This window comes from Schistocerca serialis, chromosome 12, assembly GCF_023864345.2.
Source record: "Schistocerca serialis cubense isolate TAMUIC-IGC-003099 chromosome 12, iqSchSeri2.2, whole genome shotgun sequence".
NCBI classification, from domain to species: Eukaryota; Metazoa; Arthropoda; class Insecta; order Orthoptera; family Acrididae; genus Schistocerca; species Schistocerca serialis.
In genome coordinates, this window is record NC_064649.1 from 101,538,602 (window position 1) to 101,555,848 (window position 17,247).

Genomic DNA, 17,247 nt, shown 5'->3' on the forward strand with positions numbered 1-17,247 from the left:
CACCGATGTGATGGACGTCAGTGCATGAAGTGAGAGTTGTCACACACACTCCGATAGAGGATGGCAAAAATGCAAACATTGCAGTGCAACATAACAAGGCACGTTGAAGTAACACTACATAACTTCAAAACCAAACATTGGCAGAAACACGTAAGATTGGTTACCAAGAACAATTACTGAATTATCACAGTGAGGCAAGAAGTGCTGATGGGGCCAATAAAGGGGAGCAAATGCTTGCATACACCATACCACCATGTCATAGGCACAGGCTTGGTTCTTTAAATAATGAGGCTTACACAGCCCAAAGGCAAATTCAGTCATGCAGCCATTCTGTCCTTGTCGTTAGAACCAGAAGAATGATAGTTGTTGAGTTTCAGTGAAACTACAACAAGTTGATGGATGATGGTATGCTTGCCTCCTCCTTCCTAATTTCAACACCGAGATGCAGCTAATCTGATGCACATCACAGCTGTGGTCTACCATTGCCATCTATTGGGTCATCGCAGATGAGAAGACTGGTGTGCAGCCAGCCCTCCTCCACTAGGTGTCATCTCGGATGATCTACAAGCTGTCATCTCTACACTGACCAGGCACTGCACATTCATGGTGCCTCCCTGCCTACCCCTGAATATCTGCTGCGGTCTCTGTCAATTCATGGTGGATAATCAGGGCCAAGTCTTAAAGACAACAGACATCCTGCACCACAGTTGGCAGTCTCTACGTGTGCGAGCAATGGGCTGAGGGGAGAGCTACACTGTACTGTGGAACATCGTGTGGGCAACACCTTCTTGACCTCATGCTGCTGCCACCACAGCACACTGCCACAGCTCACTGATCTGCAGGGCAACATCACTTCTTGCTGATGAGGCATCAGTACTTCTTCCCGGCACACGGTTACTCCTGGCTGCTGACCATGCCCTGAAGACCCTTCGTAACTCTATAAATGCAACACAATGAATAAACTTTATTGTGGATAGCACAACGTCACTGGCACCTCCAGGCAGAAACTGAACCACTTGCCCACAATCTATGCTCAGCCTCCTGTTCAGACCGCGGTCCCAGTGACCGGGTCTCAATGTTGGTGACAGGAAGTGGTCACTGCATTGGTTCAACAGGCACAATTTACAATTATGTACATACATCTATGAGATTGTTGCAGAAGATAATCAAAGGCAAAATTCAGGATGAATTTTTATAAACAGGGGAGGAATGTTGCACAGTAGAATATATTCATAGTATATTTTTAAATTTTTTAAAGTTCTGCCAGGCGAGCTCAGAACAGAGAAGACTAGCTCTGGGCTGGTGTAACAGTCAGAATGCCAACAAGACGTATCACCAGTGTGATGAACGTCAGGGCACGAAGCGAGCATTGCCACACAACTTCTGAGCGAGGAAGGCAGAACCGCAAATTCTGCAGTGCTACATAACATGGCACTGCGAAGTAACATTAAGTAACTCCAAACCAAAGTTCCACTGCAGAGTAGTGGCAGCTGTACTGCAGCAGTGTGAGAACAGCAGGGCTACCATTACAGCCAGCACAAAGTGTGTGGCTTCAGTGCAACAGTGCAGTGCACATCGAAGCAAGGGATGCAAAACAGTGCAAGCTGAGCCACCTTACAATGCAAATATGTTTTTCCAGAGTCTATTTCTGCAAGCTGCAGACCATGTGGGTTGAGCTCAAAGCAAGCTCCTCACCAACACAAATTGAAGTTTGTTTGGCACTATTCATTCGTTTTTGTTTTCATTTCATTATGTCTATGAAGCACACAGTATCCTGCAATTGTAAAGAAAGTTCAGTTCATTACAAATATGTGTCAATTGTTTTCCTGCAGTCACATGTAAGTCAATGAGCTTGTCACTGTGTATACCCTCAAGGACAATTTTCGAGTGGAACTATTGTGCAGATGCCACTGTTGTGATTGCCAGTTGATGGAGATTCGGCTTGGTACTGATTGGTAGAGTTGTTGGATCCCTCCTGAGGGGTATCGTGCCAAATTCTGGCAAATTGTTGTGTTAGATCGTCAAAATCCCAAGATGGTTGGAAGGCTCTGCCCATAATGCTCCAAATATTCTCAATTGGCACCACATGGCTTGCCATATAGGACGACAAAACAGGCTGTAGAATATTATCGACATACCGCTGTGCTGCAAGGGTACCACAGATGACAACCAAAGGGGTCCCGTTATGAAAAGAAATGGCACTTCAGACCATCACTAATGGCTTGCGGCCTGAATGGCGGGCAACGGTTAGGTTGGCATCTCACCACTCCCATCCTGCGCTTACATTTCAGTAAGACAAAGCCCACCCAAACACAGTGAGAGTCTCTACTGCTTGCTGTTGTGCTTGTCAAACCCAGCCTTGGCCAGCAAGGTCGCTGGATCATTCACCAATTAAGAACATTTGGTGCATTATGAGCAAGGCCCTCCAACAAAGACTACAATCAGAGGCTGGAGGCTGAGTTGCAGGAATGCCTCACAGGAACTGACTCTGCCCATCCAGAGCTAGCATCTTACACATGCAAAGTGCCACACCACTGACACCTTCTACTGTTACTAGAGTGGTGACAACCAGGGGAGGGTTTTAGCTAGGCTACCTCCCATTCAGGTGGTTCAGACCAGAGGAGGCAGTTTTTCATGAGTAACAAATCACCTATGACCTCACCAAATTCAGACATAACATGAGTCAGCTTGGCCAGAATTAAGCTGCCGATGTGTACTTCATCACCACAGGAAAATGTGTCCATCAGTTGCTGCGCAGTGACAGCAGGCCATCTCAGTTCCTTTGCCACCTGTGGACAATCACACAGTCGAAAATGGATCTGAACTCACTGTTGCGTGGAATCTGGGTGTGCAGCCTCCCAGACCAAGTGCAAGCAGATACTGCATAGACAGCAATGCCATTGTGGACTTTGCCGATCGGTTGCATGACGCACTGGCTATGGCACCCAGTTTTTCAGGCACGGCAACCTACTAAGTCCCAGCCCTAGCAATTTGCAGTCTGCAGCAACATGTGCCTACCACATCTCCCACCTCGGATGCCGATCTGCACCACCCAGTGCAAAATCTAGCCACCCAAGTGGCAGCACTCAGTATGCTGGTCCACCATTGGGGCACCCACAGACAGACGGCAACAGGCACCTGCCATTCTAGTGGTATCCCACCATTTTCAGAGCAGCTGCGGAATACCATTTGCTGGTATCGTGCCCATTTCAGCAATGAGATGACCAAAGTACCAGCTGCCCTGCTCGGTCACAAATGCTAGATGAAACAAAGCTTAGACACACCTGGCTGCAGTGCCGTACTGAAACATCTCTTTGTGTTGGAACAGTGTGATAGTGACATGTGTCAGATAGATACCTTGTTGACACAGGTACTGATCTCTCAATATGCCCACGAGCTAAGCTGAGGGGCCACTGGACCACTGAGGCAATGTCCCTCACGGCTGTGAACAGTCAAAACATACAGCACGGCACACATCACCAGAATCTGGACTATGCTGCACATTCGCGTGGACCTTCACTCTGATTGATGTCCTCAAGCCAATTTCGAGGTGGATTTTCTCAGCCACTGTAGATTGGTAGCTGATCACAAATGCCCAGTTGATTGATTCGATAAATTTGAAGATAGCTTTCATTGGGTGTGAAGCCAGTGATCTGCCCCAGAGTGTACACAGACATTCTGGACAAATTTCCCAAAATCATCAGCCCATCTGGTGCACGGAGAGATGTCAGATATTCAACAGTCTACCATGTCATGACTATGCCAAGACCACCTGCCTCGTGCCACCCACATCAACTTGTTACCCGACAACTCTCCATATCAAAGGCTGAGTTCAAGGACACAATGTGACAGTGCACTGTTCGAGCATGACTCATTTCTTTTTGTGTGGCTACCACAAAGTCAAAGGTAGGCGAAAGACTCAACTTGTCAACCCAGAATAATTATTGAATCGTCGTCGTCGGCTGATACTCGTATCCGAGTTTTCATTTCTCTCCTGAGATTTCCTTTGTCACGGTTCAGGCGTGGAAGTGTCGTTGATGGCTTAGCAATCCAATCCTAGCGTGGAACGGGCGGCCACAGACATTACAGCTGATGGAAGGTGGAGGACATGGCTGAGCCTGGAGGAGTTTAGGTCTCCGGCATTTGTCATTCTTTATTCTTCGACGTTCCAGCTCAAAGTTTTGAAGAGCATTTGAGGTAAATGACCGCCAGCGACTTCGATCTTCTGCTATTGTGGACCAGTTACTCGGATCAATGTTCAAGTTTTTCAGATTTTTCTTGTACTGATCCTTATAACGTTTGAGAGGGGCACCTCGTGGCCTTTTACCTGTGCTCACTTCGCTGTACAGCATTTGGTGTGGAAGTTTGTCATTTTTCATCCACAGGACATGTCCAATCCATCTGAGTTGATGCCCAATGATAAGAGCTTCCATGCTATACATTTTTGCTTTCTCAAGAACAGCCGTGCTGGATATGAAGTCATCCTATTTCAGGTTCATGATATATCTTAGCTTCTGTTGGTTGAAGCGTTCTAGTTTCTTCAGATCACAGCAATATACCGTCCAGGTTTCCCAACCATATAGCAGTGTGGAAATGACTACAGCTTTGTACACCATCAGTTTGGTGTACAGTGTTAGGTCGTTATTCAGGAAGACATGCTTTGTAAGACATCCAAATGCTACATGGGCAGCACGTAATCTATTCTCCACATCTTTTCCAGATGAGCAGTTAGATGACAGTATGCTTCCCAGGTAGAGGAAATGGTCCACTTGTTCCAAGGGTGTATCATAAATGGATATGCTGAAATCAGGAACGGAGGAGCCAGGAGTTGGCTGCGCGATCGCCTTTGTCTTTGGAATATTGATGGAGAGACCAAATCGTTCGTACACCCTGCTGAAGGAATCAACTGACAGCTGCAACTCTGCAGGTTAATGAGCATTGTCATTAGCATACTGTAGCTCTGTCACACGAGTGGAACTGGTGAACCTTTTTGAATGGAGTCTGGACTGGTTGAATAATCCTCCATCAAACCTGTACTTTAGTTCTATTTCTGCATTGTTTACGGATGTCTCATAAAGCATAGCTGCCAGATACAATGCAAATAATGTTGGTGCAAGAACGCATCCTTGTTTAAGCCCACTTGTTATTGGGAATTCACCAGTTGTTTCATTCTAGCAGAGGACCGGTCCAGTCATATCATCGTAGAGAGCTTCAATCAAGTCAACAAAATGTTCAGGGCAGCCGAAGCGTTTTAAGACCATCTATATGGCTTCTCTGGCAACTGTATCAAAGGCCTTTTCTAGGTCATAGAAAACAAGTAGTAAAGGCTTTTGCTGTTCTCTGCAGTTCTCCTGTAGTTGTCGTGCAGAGAAAATCATGTCAATTGTCCCTCTTGAAGGTCGAAACCTGTATTGAGACTCAGGTAGTATAGACTCTGAAAGTGTCTGGAGGCGATTTAAAAGGATTCTTGCAAAAATTTTGCCAGTGACAGAGAGTAGAGATATTACCCAGTAGTTACCACAGATGCTTCTGTCGCCCTTCTTGAAGATGGTGACAATTGTAGAGTTCTTCAAGTCAGCTGATATCTTGCGGGTTTCCCACATTAATTGAATGAGTGAGAAGAGTCTAGTTTTTAGAGGCAAGCCGCCACCCTCAATAAGCTCCATCAGGATGCTGTCAGGTCCAGGAGCCTTCTCAGGTTTCACACTTTTGAGTGCCTTGCAAAATTCTTGAAAAGTTTGAGGATCAGCCATCCACGGTTGTGGAGGGTGCTGTGGGACATTTTTGAGAAAATCTCCAGCGGCAGTAGAAGGGCGGTTTAACAGTGAGCTGAAGTGCTCTTTCCAACGATTTAAGATGTCCTGACTTTCAGTAAGAATGGTGGAGTTGTCAGCAGCTTTCAGTGTTCCTGATGAGGAGCGGATAGGTCCATACACCTCTTTAATACCACAGTGAGAAAACAAGCACAGACATGACTGATAAATAAGGGTAAATACACTCGTGCACCTAGAACCACTGCACAGGCCTGGCTGGCCCTTTAAATAACAAGTCTTTCAGAGCTCGTAGATATGTTCAGTCATGCTGTCATTCCGTCTGTGTCACTAGAACCAGAGAGATTGACAATCTGTTGAACTTTGCTGAAACCACAACAAGCTGATCAGTGAAGGTCTGCCTGCTATCCTCTTGCTCACTTCAACAGCGAAATGGAGCCAACCTGGAGCATACCACAGCTGTAGCATTCTGTTGCTGCAAGTGGATCATCACTAATGAGAAGACTGGTGTATGGACAGCCCTTCTCCATTACGGGTCATCACAGATTATTTGGAAGTTGCCATCTCCACACCGACCAGACACATCACGTTCAAGCTGCGACCTGGATGATTTATGAGTATTTGCTACACTCTCATTTGATCCATAGTGGATGACTGAGGTCAAGTCTTCATGACAACTTACAGCCTGAACCACAGCAACAGTCCCCACCTGAGCATGGAATGGGCTGTCTTCGAGAGTGCTGAGGTGAGAGCTGCACTATACCTTGGAACTTCATGTGGGCAACACCTTCTCATCCACACCTTGCCGCCAGCACAGCACGCAGCCACGGCTCACTGACCAGTGGGTTGATATCGTGTCTTGCTGATGAGGCATCAGCACTTCTTTGCAGAACATGGTTACACCTGCCACTGACTGCCACCCTGAAGACACTTTACTATTCTGTAAACTCAACACAATAAATAAACATTATTGCAGATATCACTGTATCACTGACACCTCCAGGCGTAAACTGGACCACTCACTTTTTTATGTCAACAACTAACACAGATCAGAGAATTTATCCTACCAGACCCCTCTTCCATCTTCACAGCTAAAGCAAGGTAGCCATCAAAGAAACACTAATATTTGGCAGTCAAAGAGGACAATATGAAAACAGTGATAAAGGAATCATTTGTTCTTTCATTTGGATGCTTTCACACTTGGAAATTACTTACAATGATCAGGTAGATCAATTACCAAAGCCTGCAATCAATAATATCAGGAATTTTCTGTCACTCATCTACTCCTATATCACTGTTCAATCTGTGGATTGAAGAGAAAAATTATTATACCTATTGGAAATACTACTGAACTTTATCTGTAGCTTGTAACAGCAATTTTACTGCCGCCAACTTATATTCTGCAAAAAGACCACAAAAATAAGATAAGAGAGATTAGGGCTCGTACAGAGGCATATAGGCAGTCATTTTTCCCTCGTTCTGTTTGGGAGTGGAACAGGGAGAGAAGATGCTACTTGTGGTACGAGGTACCCTCCGCCATGCACCGTATGGTGGATTGCGGAGTATGTATGTAGATGTAGATGAAATGGTATGCTTCAATATAAAAAAAGCTGTTCCACCTAACCCTTGGTCCAGTTACAAAAAGTTCACAAGGAAACTGATAACAAGTGTCATGGAGATGCACTCAACCTTGGATACTTCCCAGCAAGTCATTACTAGGGTGACCAGACATCCGGATTAATCTAGACATGTCCTCCTCTTTAGCTCTTTGTCCAGGGTCCGGGTGGATTTTTACAGCATCCAGCTTTTTCGCAAAGTTGAGCATAATACAGTTAAATTTACAATTCGTCCCGTTCTATTGCTCAATCAATAATTGTGAAGGAATGTATGTATGTTATGTCTATGTATGTATGTTATGTCTACAAATAATAAACTCATTTATTAAAATTGAATGTATGTTTGATGGGGAATACTCCAGCTGAGGATATCACCCGTCAGCTTTGGACAAGTCACGTGAAAGTAGCCATCAGGAGTGGCGTTTAGGCAGGCGTCTTTGTTAAATCTTTAAACTACGCATAAATATAAATACAATTGATGCCACATTGTCACCACAATCAATGTTTTTAATTTAAAATAAAAAATATTGCTCTGGGAATCACCACCTGACCACCAGTAACAATTAACTACTTGTTTTACCGGTAATCACGGCAGAGGCGTGACTTGTCCAAAGCTGACGGGTGGTATCCTCATCTGCAGTTGACACGTTTGACGTGTCCTCTTTTTCCTTCCTTTGTCCTCCTTTTTGAAGCTGTTTGTCCTCCTTCTTAAACAATTGCATCTGGTCACCCTAGTCATTACCAATTATGAATCTTGAATTCCCCTTCTTCTGAATATGACAATATCTCTTATGCTTCTCTGAATCATAGTTTGTTTGCTTGTTCTAAATGCAGTTTTCACAGACAGGTCTTTATGGAAGATTTAAAAAAAATCTGTGACCAACAATCTTGTGCTTATCTCACAGTTCTTCATGCCAGCTCCATCTGTATATATCGGATGACATTTTAATTTCTTTATATATAAAAACAAAGATGAGGTGACTTACCGAACAAAAGCGCTGGCAGGTCAATAGACACACAAACAAACACAAACATACACACAAAATTCAAGCTTTCGCAACAAACTGTTGCCTCATCAGGAAAGAGGGAAGGAGAGGGGAAGACGAAAGGAAGTGGGTTTTAAGGGAGAGGGTAAGGAGTCATTCCAATCCCGGGAGCGGAAAGACTTACCTTAGGGGGAAAAAAGGACAGGTATACACTCGCACACACGCACATATCCATCCACACATACAGACACAAGCAGGTCTGCTTGTGTCTGTATGTGTGGATGGATATGTGCGTGTGGGCGAGTGTATACCTGTCCTTTTTTCCCCCTAAGGTAAGTCTTTCCGCTCCCGGGATTGGAATGACTCCTTACCCTCTCCCTTAAAACCCACTTCCTTTCGTCTTCCCCTCTCCTTCCCTCTTTCCTGATGAGGCAACAGTTTGTTGCGAAAGCTTGAATTTTGTGTGTATGTTTGTGTTTGTTTGTGTGTCTATCGACCTGCCAGCGCTTTTGTTCGGTAAGTCACCTCATCTTTGTTTTTATATATAATTTTTCCCACGTGGAATGTTTCCTTCCATTATATTGATATTTTAATTTCTTTGCATCTTCTCAAATTAAAGAATATAACTCTTGCACATTATGCCTAAATATGCAATTTTCAGAAAATAAATATTTAAGGACACATGTGTAACAACTATTTGAAGTGTCTGTGTAATTTATATGGTTGTATAGTATTTATCCTACCAATTGCCAGCTAAAATAAATATTCATCCTTTGTTCATTATGGGTAATGATATACACAAGTAACTTTTAAGAATGTGTACGTTACACAAAATGTAGGTAATATCATTTTTGAATCTTAATGAGGTACAAAAACAATTAAATATTATACATGCTTCCATGGAGCAGTACCCAAAACCATACTCCTGCTTTTTCTCCTGTCACAGAGATATTCAGCTCTAAATTAGTTTCATTGTCCACAAACAACACTAACTCTATTGCTGAGCAGTTGCACAGTAAATCACTTACAAAAATCAGTTATAACAGAGGGCTTCACAGATAGCCTTGAGGAACTCCATAACAAACTTTCCTTTATTCTAAAAAAGTAATTTATATTTTCATTACATATTTCTACCACCTGTTGTTTTTCAGAAAAGAAATATGGCTTACATCACATTCAAACATTACTTCTAGTCAGTGTGGTTCACTTTTCATTTATTTAGTAAGAACTAGTCTGTGTTCATTACAGTCCAACTGTCCACTGATGTACCATCCCTACTTTATTTATCTGTTTTTGTGGACACATCATATTTTGTATTTTAGGAACAGTCCTAGTTCCACTACTATTTACTTTGTATTTTGAAGATATGCCAGACACTTAAACAAGGAAGTCTGATTATGCTGATGACTGAGTGGTAGCAACACAGCACAAACAAACTGAGGTTATATGTATCAACAAAATGGGACAATATTTTCATAAACAGGGACATCAACTTAACCATCACAAAACTGGATTCACATGTTTTCATCTGAGTAATATTCTGGCCAACCATGAACTGGATATATGTTTCGAGGGTAATCGTGTGACCCATAGCAAATATCCACAGTAGCTTGGATTTATACTTTACAGAATGCTGTCATTTAAGCAATCTTCATCTAAACTTAGGTCAATGAATAATATTCTGCAAAAATTATGTGGTGCAACACGTACAACATTGTGTTTTGTAGCTTTGACCTTACAATCATCTGGCCTTGGTCCTGTCCAGAATCCTGGAGCCATACCTGAATAAACAGAAACCACATGAAGCTTGTAGATGTGCAGTGAAAGCAAACAATGTGGATTGTTACCGGTACAATTAAGTCCACTCCAGTATTTTACCACCTAACCTGAGAAGAAAAAAATATCATTTTCAGGAATTATAACAAAATCTGCAAGAGACAGTGGCCCTCAGTTCCTGAGGAATACCTTAATCAATCCATCTGAACACTCCACCATAGCTTAATTGCTTTCTCCGAGTAAGTGCTGAGCCATGCGAAATTGATGTGCACCATAGGACACGAAATTTACCAATGTGGAGTGTACCTGTGGCTTTTCAAGACAAACTGTCAGATGTATTATTGAAGGGGGCCCTCAAAACTCTTACTTGGGAAACCCTTCACACTTCATGACACTACAGCACATGATCAAATATGTAAATACTATATTTTTAAATTATGTAGACATTTTATTTACATTTCTTAAGGGATGTGTAATTGCCATATGACTAATAATGATTACAATAACAATAATAATAATTTGTGTTTTATCATTATTGGGGGTAAAAAATATGTTTTCATCAGTAGCTGATTGTCCACCATCCTCTATATGGCTATATAACATTAATATCTAGCAGTAATTTATGAGACAGAATTTCTGGATGGTACGTATCTAAAGAAGGAGAAATGTATAATTCTGCCAATAGATACATATAATAGTAAAAGGATCACAGTGCCTACTTTCCAGAACTAATAGTTCCATTGTCAGGGATGAGATACAGATATGTTGAAGCAGGTTAAAAAGGAAGACTAGTTTGAGAGAGACCCACTTGTATTGGGGATGAGAGTTTCACCTACACACATCCTCACGCAGGTGGGTTTCTCTTGTGCTACGGTGTGGATCACTGGCCCTACCCCTTTAACTTTCTCTAAGATGATTCTCTCTCTTCCCAGTTGAAGGAACTACACTCTAAGACAAAAACAGTGACACAACACAAAGAAATTATCCGAAATGGGTTGAAAATCATGACATGTCAGTTGGACAAAATTTGGCACCATATCTGTCAGGAGCACATTCAACAACTCTATCAATCAATGCCAAACAAAATAAGTGCTTGCATAAGGGCAGGAGGTGGATCAATGCGTTATCAACCTGCTTAATTTGTGAAGGTCTTTCTCCTTAATAAATTATTTAATTTTTCTGAAATTGTAACCATTTGTTTGTCTGTACACATACTTCACATTTACTGATTTATGGTCCTTTTGGATAACTCCTTCATTTTTTGTCTTAGAATGTGTTAGTCCCAAAAAGTAGGTACTGTGATCTTTTTAGTATTTTTCTCCACATGACAAAAAAAGGTTAAGCACCTAGATGTGATGTACAAATAGAGATAAACAGAGATTACAATTTTGTAAAAATTGGATGATTTATTGAATAGAAAAAGCTTCACAAATTGAGCAAGTCAATAATACATTGGTGCACATCTGGCCACTATTCAAGCACATATTTGGCTTGACATTGATTGATAGCGTAGTTGGATGTCCTCCTGAGAGATACCATAAAAATTCTGTCCAACTGGTGTGTTAGATCATCAAAATCCTGAGATGATTGGAGTGGTCTGGCCATAAATCTCCCCATCACTCTCTGGGGTGTATCCAAACATATCTTATTTCATATTTATATAACAGAGGGAAACATTCCTCGTGGGAAAAATATATCTAAAAACAAAGATGATGTAACTTACCAAACGAAAGCATTGGTATGTTGATAGATTCACCAATAAACACAAACACACACACAAAATTCAAGCTTTCACAACCCACGGTTGCTTTATCAGGAAAGAGGGAATGAGAGGGAAAGATGAAAGGATGTGGGTTTTAAGGGAGAGGGTAAGGAGTCATTCCAATCCCGGGAGTGGAAGCGTGGACTGCCTATAGATGGTGTCACATCAAATTCGGCAACAAATCTTGGCCCTGCACTAACTCACATGACAACTGTTGACGAGTACGGTGGTGACCTGGGGAGAGGCATCATTCTTCCGATATTTTGTTAGGGTAACACAGTGTTAATAATAGCACCACAGTGTGGCTTCAGGTCAATGCTGGTAGTGATGGAGGAACTCAACTATGACAGCATAAAAATACATCATGGACATCCCGCATCCTCACGCGTACCTCTCATGCGAGAGTATAACAGAACCAGTCTCGAATGGGACAATGTCTGTCCTCTCACCACATGTTTCTACATACTGTGTCTGTGATGTCGAGATACATCTGTGACCAGCAAGACTGCCAGATCTGTCCCCAGTAAAACACTTGTGGTGCCAGCCAAGATGTCAGCTCCGTCAGAGTGCCAGCATCCGGGATGTCGAGGATTAGTTTTGACAGTTGTGTACAGGCTTGCCTCATGAGAGGTTATGATGACTTTAGAACACCATTCCCAACTGAATCAATGTATGCATCCAGACCAGAGAGGACTTCATACTGATAACAGGTCACATATTGCCAAGTTGTTTGCAAATTTGACTCAATACTGTAATCACTGCAGTATCATCACATGCCCTCTCAACCAGTGATATTACATTTCTTTTCCTCCACCCCTTGTGGGTGCTTCAGTGTTTTTGTAAGGCTGCATATGTTGCTATTGGCAGCACTGTTTATTTCACCTTCTGAAGGAAAGCAATTCTTTTTCAAAATTTATTAGTTTTCTTCATTGAATTTTACTGTGATTTCCATTGTGCATTCTGACAGAATTCAGCAATTCCAGCAAGACAATGCAACACCCCACGCATCCAGAATTGCTACAGAGTGGCTTCAGGAACACACTTCGGAGTTTAAACACTACCGTTGGCCACCAAACTCCCCAGACATGAACATTACTGAGCATATCTGGCACACTTTGCAAAGTGCTGTTCAGAATAGATCTCCATCCTTTCGTACTCTTATGGCTTTATGGACAGCCGTGCAGGATTCATGGTGTCAATTCCCTCCAGCACTACACTACTCCAGACATTAGTCGAGTCCATACCATGTTGTGGTGCAGCACTTCTGTGTGTTCACAGTGGCCCTAAATGACATTAGGCAGGTGTACCAGTTTCTTTGGTTCTTCAGTGTATTTCCTAATTATCAGTTGCATTGTTGGGTAAATCTAAGTAACAGGAAATGGAGAGGACGTACTGCTACTCACCATAGAGAGGAAACATTGAGATACAGACAGGCACAACAAAAAGACTGCTATACATTTGAGCTTTCAGCCAAAAGGCCTATTGTGAAGAAGAAAACACACATTCACACAAGCACAATTCACTCACACATGACCACTGTCTCTGGTCATTGAAGCCAGACCTGCTCAGTGACCCTAGACAGTGGTCACGTGTGTATGAGTTACGCTTGTGTGACTGTGTCGGTGTTTTCCACTTTAGAAGATGGCATTTTGGCCGAAAGCTAAAATGTATAACAGTCTTTTTGTTGTGATCGATTGTGATTCAATATCTCCTCTGTACGGTGAGTAGCAGTCTATCTGTTTCGTAATACAGTCATTATTTCATCCTGGATTTTCTATTGTTTAATGGGATATTCTTCACAGTACACAAGAAACTCAAATTTGAAGGCAAAATCTCAGTGTTAATGATGGGCAAAATCTAATAATTTGACCTTTCTATAAATGGGTAGATTGCTTAATTACTGAAGAGGCACTGAATCAAATTGGGCAGGAAAAAATATGGTAAGACATGGCCAAATGAATGTATTAGTTGATAGGGCACACATGAGACATTAAGGAATAGACAATTTGTAATGGAGGGAAGTGTGGGGGTACAAGTTGAAGAGTGAGACAAACGTCTGAATATGCTAAGCAGGTTGAAATGAATGTGAGGGTTGCAGAAGCTATGCAGTGATGAAGTAGGCAGTCTCAGTTATTTTTTGTGTTTTAGTATGCATCCACAAGTGCAACAGTTGTGTCTACCTTTGCTCTCAGCAAATTAAATAGCAAGGTAAATGACCAAGTAAGAAGTTAACATGTGTAAAAGCAAGGTCCCACAGAGATATGACTGAAGAAAGCCTTCTCAGGCTTCCTCCAACATGACAGTTCATGAGCTTTCAGCCAACTGCTTCTCAGTCTCAGTCAATTGATAACTGATTGCTGAGTGGTCACTGACCTCACTCTTATATAGCCACAATACACAGTGTGCCATCATCGATGCTCAGTTCATCACCATATAAGGCAATGTTTCCAGCCTGTGTGTACTGCACCTGCTTTAACCTTGCACTGCTGAGCTGCAGACCATTCTCTTTATCAATGGTGTTATCCGATATATTGATCTCTACAGCTTCTGTAGTCACAGAATCTGTTACCCTTTATGATGAAAGGCATATCAACACTCTCTACCTACATCCCAAAAACACAAAATTGTCCTCATGTTTAATATTCTCCAAACTGTCCTTTTTTCATTCCTTATGTAGGAACTGATGGTTACATTTTTCCTAGTTTCCTATCTGTCAGCACTACTTGCAGTTACATCTCATAAAGGTAAAATAAAACAATGATGATATGGCATTATTGCCCAGGAGACGATTTCCGGGGTTGCTTGGCTTGCTTGTGCAAGTCCTTCTATTTGATGCCACTTTGGTGACTTCCACATCAATGAGGATGATTGGTTGGTTGTTTTGGGGAAGGAGACCAGACAGCAAGGTCATCAGTCTCATCGGATTAGGGAAGGACGGGGAAGGAAGTTGGCCGTGCCCGTTGAAAGGAACCATCCCAGCATTTGCCTGGAGCGATTTAGGGAAATCACGGAAAACCTAAATCAGGATGGCCGGACACGGGATTGAACCGTCGTCCTTCCGAATGCGAGAATGAGGATGAGATGAATTGTTAGGCTAAATAGGCTTACTAAGCATCCATTCTATACCCTTCCATTTTCATGGTTTCCTCAAACAAATGTTCCTTTTGCACTAATTTTTGTATACGCTAGCTTACCTACGACTGCACTGTCATATCAGTAGCTTTGTTATGTTGAGAGGTGGTGAGTCAGTAAGCCGTTGCACATGCAATGCCGTCAGGTACCCTCACATGTCTGACTGTTCTGGTAAGCATAGTTCATGATGTGTGCCACCCTCCCCCCTCGGCTCTGCCCTATTGCCCCACCACTGCTCTACCATTGCTACAGCCCCAATGAATGATACAACAGCATGTGCAGCATAACTGCAAAGTCATATATACGGAGGGGCAGGGGTAGGACTGCACATCACTGATGTAAAAATATATGTTCCATCCCCTAATTCACACTCTTAGGGTTCAATTTTTCTTAACTCTCTAAAGTAGTGTACCTCCTTCCTCTGGGTTCAAGCTATCTCCATACCAAATTCCATCAAAATCAGTTCAGCAGTTTAGTCATGAAAAAATAATAGATAGTTTCTTTTGACTGATCACATGTGGCATTGAATAATTTGTTAACTGGATTTGTTTTAGGGAAAATAGTGGTTTATAGAATAACTTGACTAAGAAAGGTGATAAGCTGATACAATACGTCGTTAATTTGGTAATTGTAATTGTACAATACAATACACACACTAAATTGATGACATGTTCCAGTGAAACCAAAATAGTTAAGTTTGTACTTATCATAATTCTGATAACATAACTTAGTCTTACATTTTTTATAAACATAAATGAAATATGACACACAAATAAACACAAACATACACACAAAATTCTATCTTTCGCAACCAACGGTTGCCTCGTCAGGAAAGAGGGAAAGACGAAAGGATGTGGGTTTTAAGGGAGAGGGTAAGGAGTCATTCCAATCCCGGGAGCGGAAAGACTTACCTTAGGGGGAAAAAAGGATGGGTATACACTCGCGCGCGCGCAAACACACGCACATATCCATCCACACATATACAGACATATTCAAAGACAAAGAGTTTGGGCAGAGATGTCAGTCGAGGCGGAAGTGCAGAGGCAAAGATGTTGTTGAATGACAGGTGAGGTATGAGTGGCGGCAACTTGAAATTAGCGGAGATTGAGGCCTGGTGGGTAACGGGAAGAGAGGATATATTGAAGAGCAAGTTCCCATCTCTGGAGTTTGGATAGGACTTTCATTAAGGATAGGAGTTGACGGGTGTGTTCATTGGCTGAGTTGATGTGTAGGTGAAGGATTAGGTGGGCGAGGGCAATGGATTGTTCAGTTTGGAAATGGTATAGGGACTGATGGAAAGAAGGGTTGCAGCCAGAGATGGGAACTTTAAGTGTGAGGCCTATGGGGGTAATGCCAAATGTCAGACAAGCCTGAAAAAATAGAATGTGGGAGCGTAATCTGGCTAGGGCAAAGGCATGTTTGCGGAGGGAATGTAAATAAAACTTAATGGGGTCATTGTAGGGGTGTTGTGAGGGTGACATGGTATTAGAAGGTGGAAAGTGTAACATGAGGCTGAAATGAAAATGAAAATAAAAATATATGGGGAGAGATAAAAGTGAACTGGAAAGTAATTGGAGATCTGGTGTGAAAAAAGGCGAAAAAGTGTTGGTTACAGCTGGGCTATGTTGGACTTGGGTTGGTAGACAACGATGTGCACAAAGGTTAGGTGGTTGTGTTGCCGCCAAAACACGTTAAAGGACGGAGAAATTCGGGAAAATTTCGAAAAAACTGCGTGTAAATGTATTAAAAGGATACATTAATAAAAGTCCTCAATCTTTCCTCTCCCACATCCACACCGGCTGTTCAGAGCATCCTCCTACAGGCCAACCGCAAATTAGAACAGCATGCCACCCTCCACCTCAAAAAACTATCCAATCTCCTGGTTTCCCACCTCCAGAAAGGCAACTCACTCACCCTTCACAACCTTTCCAGCAAACCTCAAACTCCTCTCATTGCACACAAACCCAGTCTCTCCCATCTACTCAATCTCCCACTTCCAGCTCCACTCCCTCCAAAACCTCAAAATTCCAATCAACTCAATCTGGAACCACAACACCCTAATTCCGTAGTTAACCTTTCCTCCAAACCTCTCTCCCAATCCGAAACCTCTGTCCTATCTAAAGGCCTCACCTTCAGCCCCACTCCCAGATTCAACCAAACAGCCCTCGTCAAAGATTTACTGTCCTACACTCGTACTCTGCTGG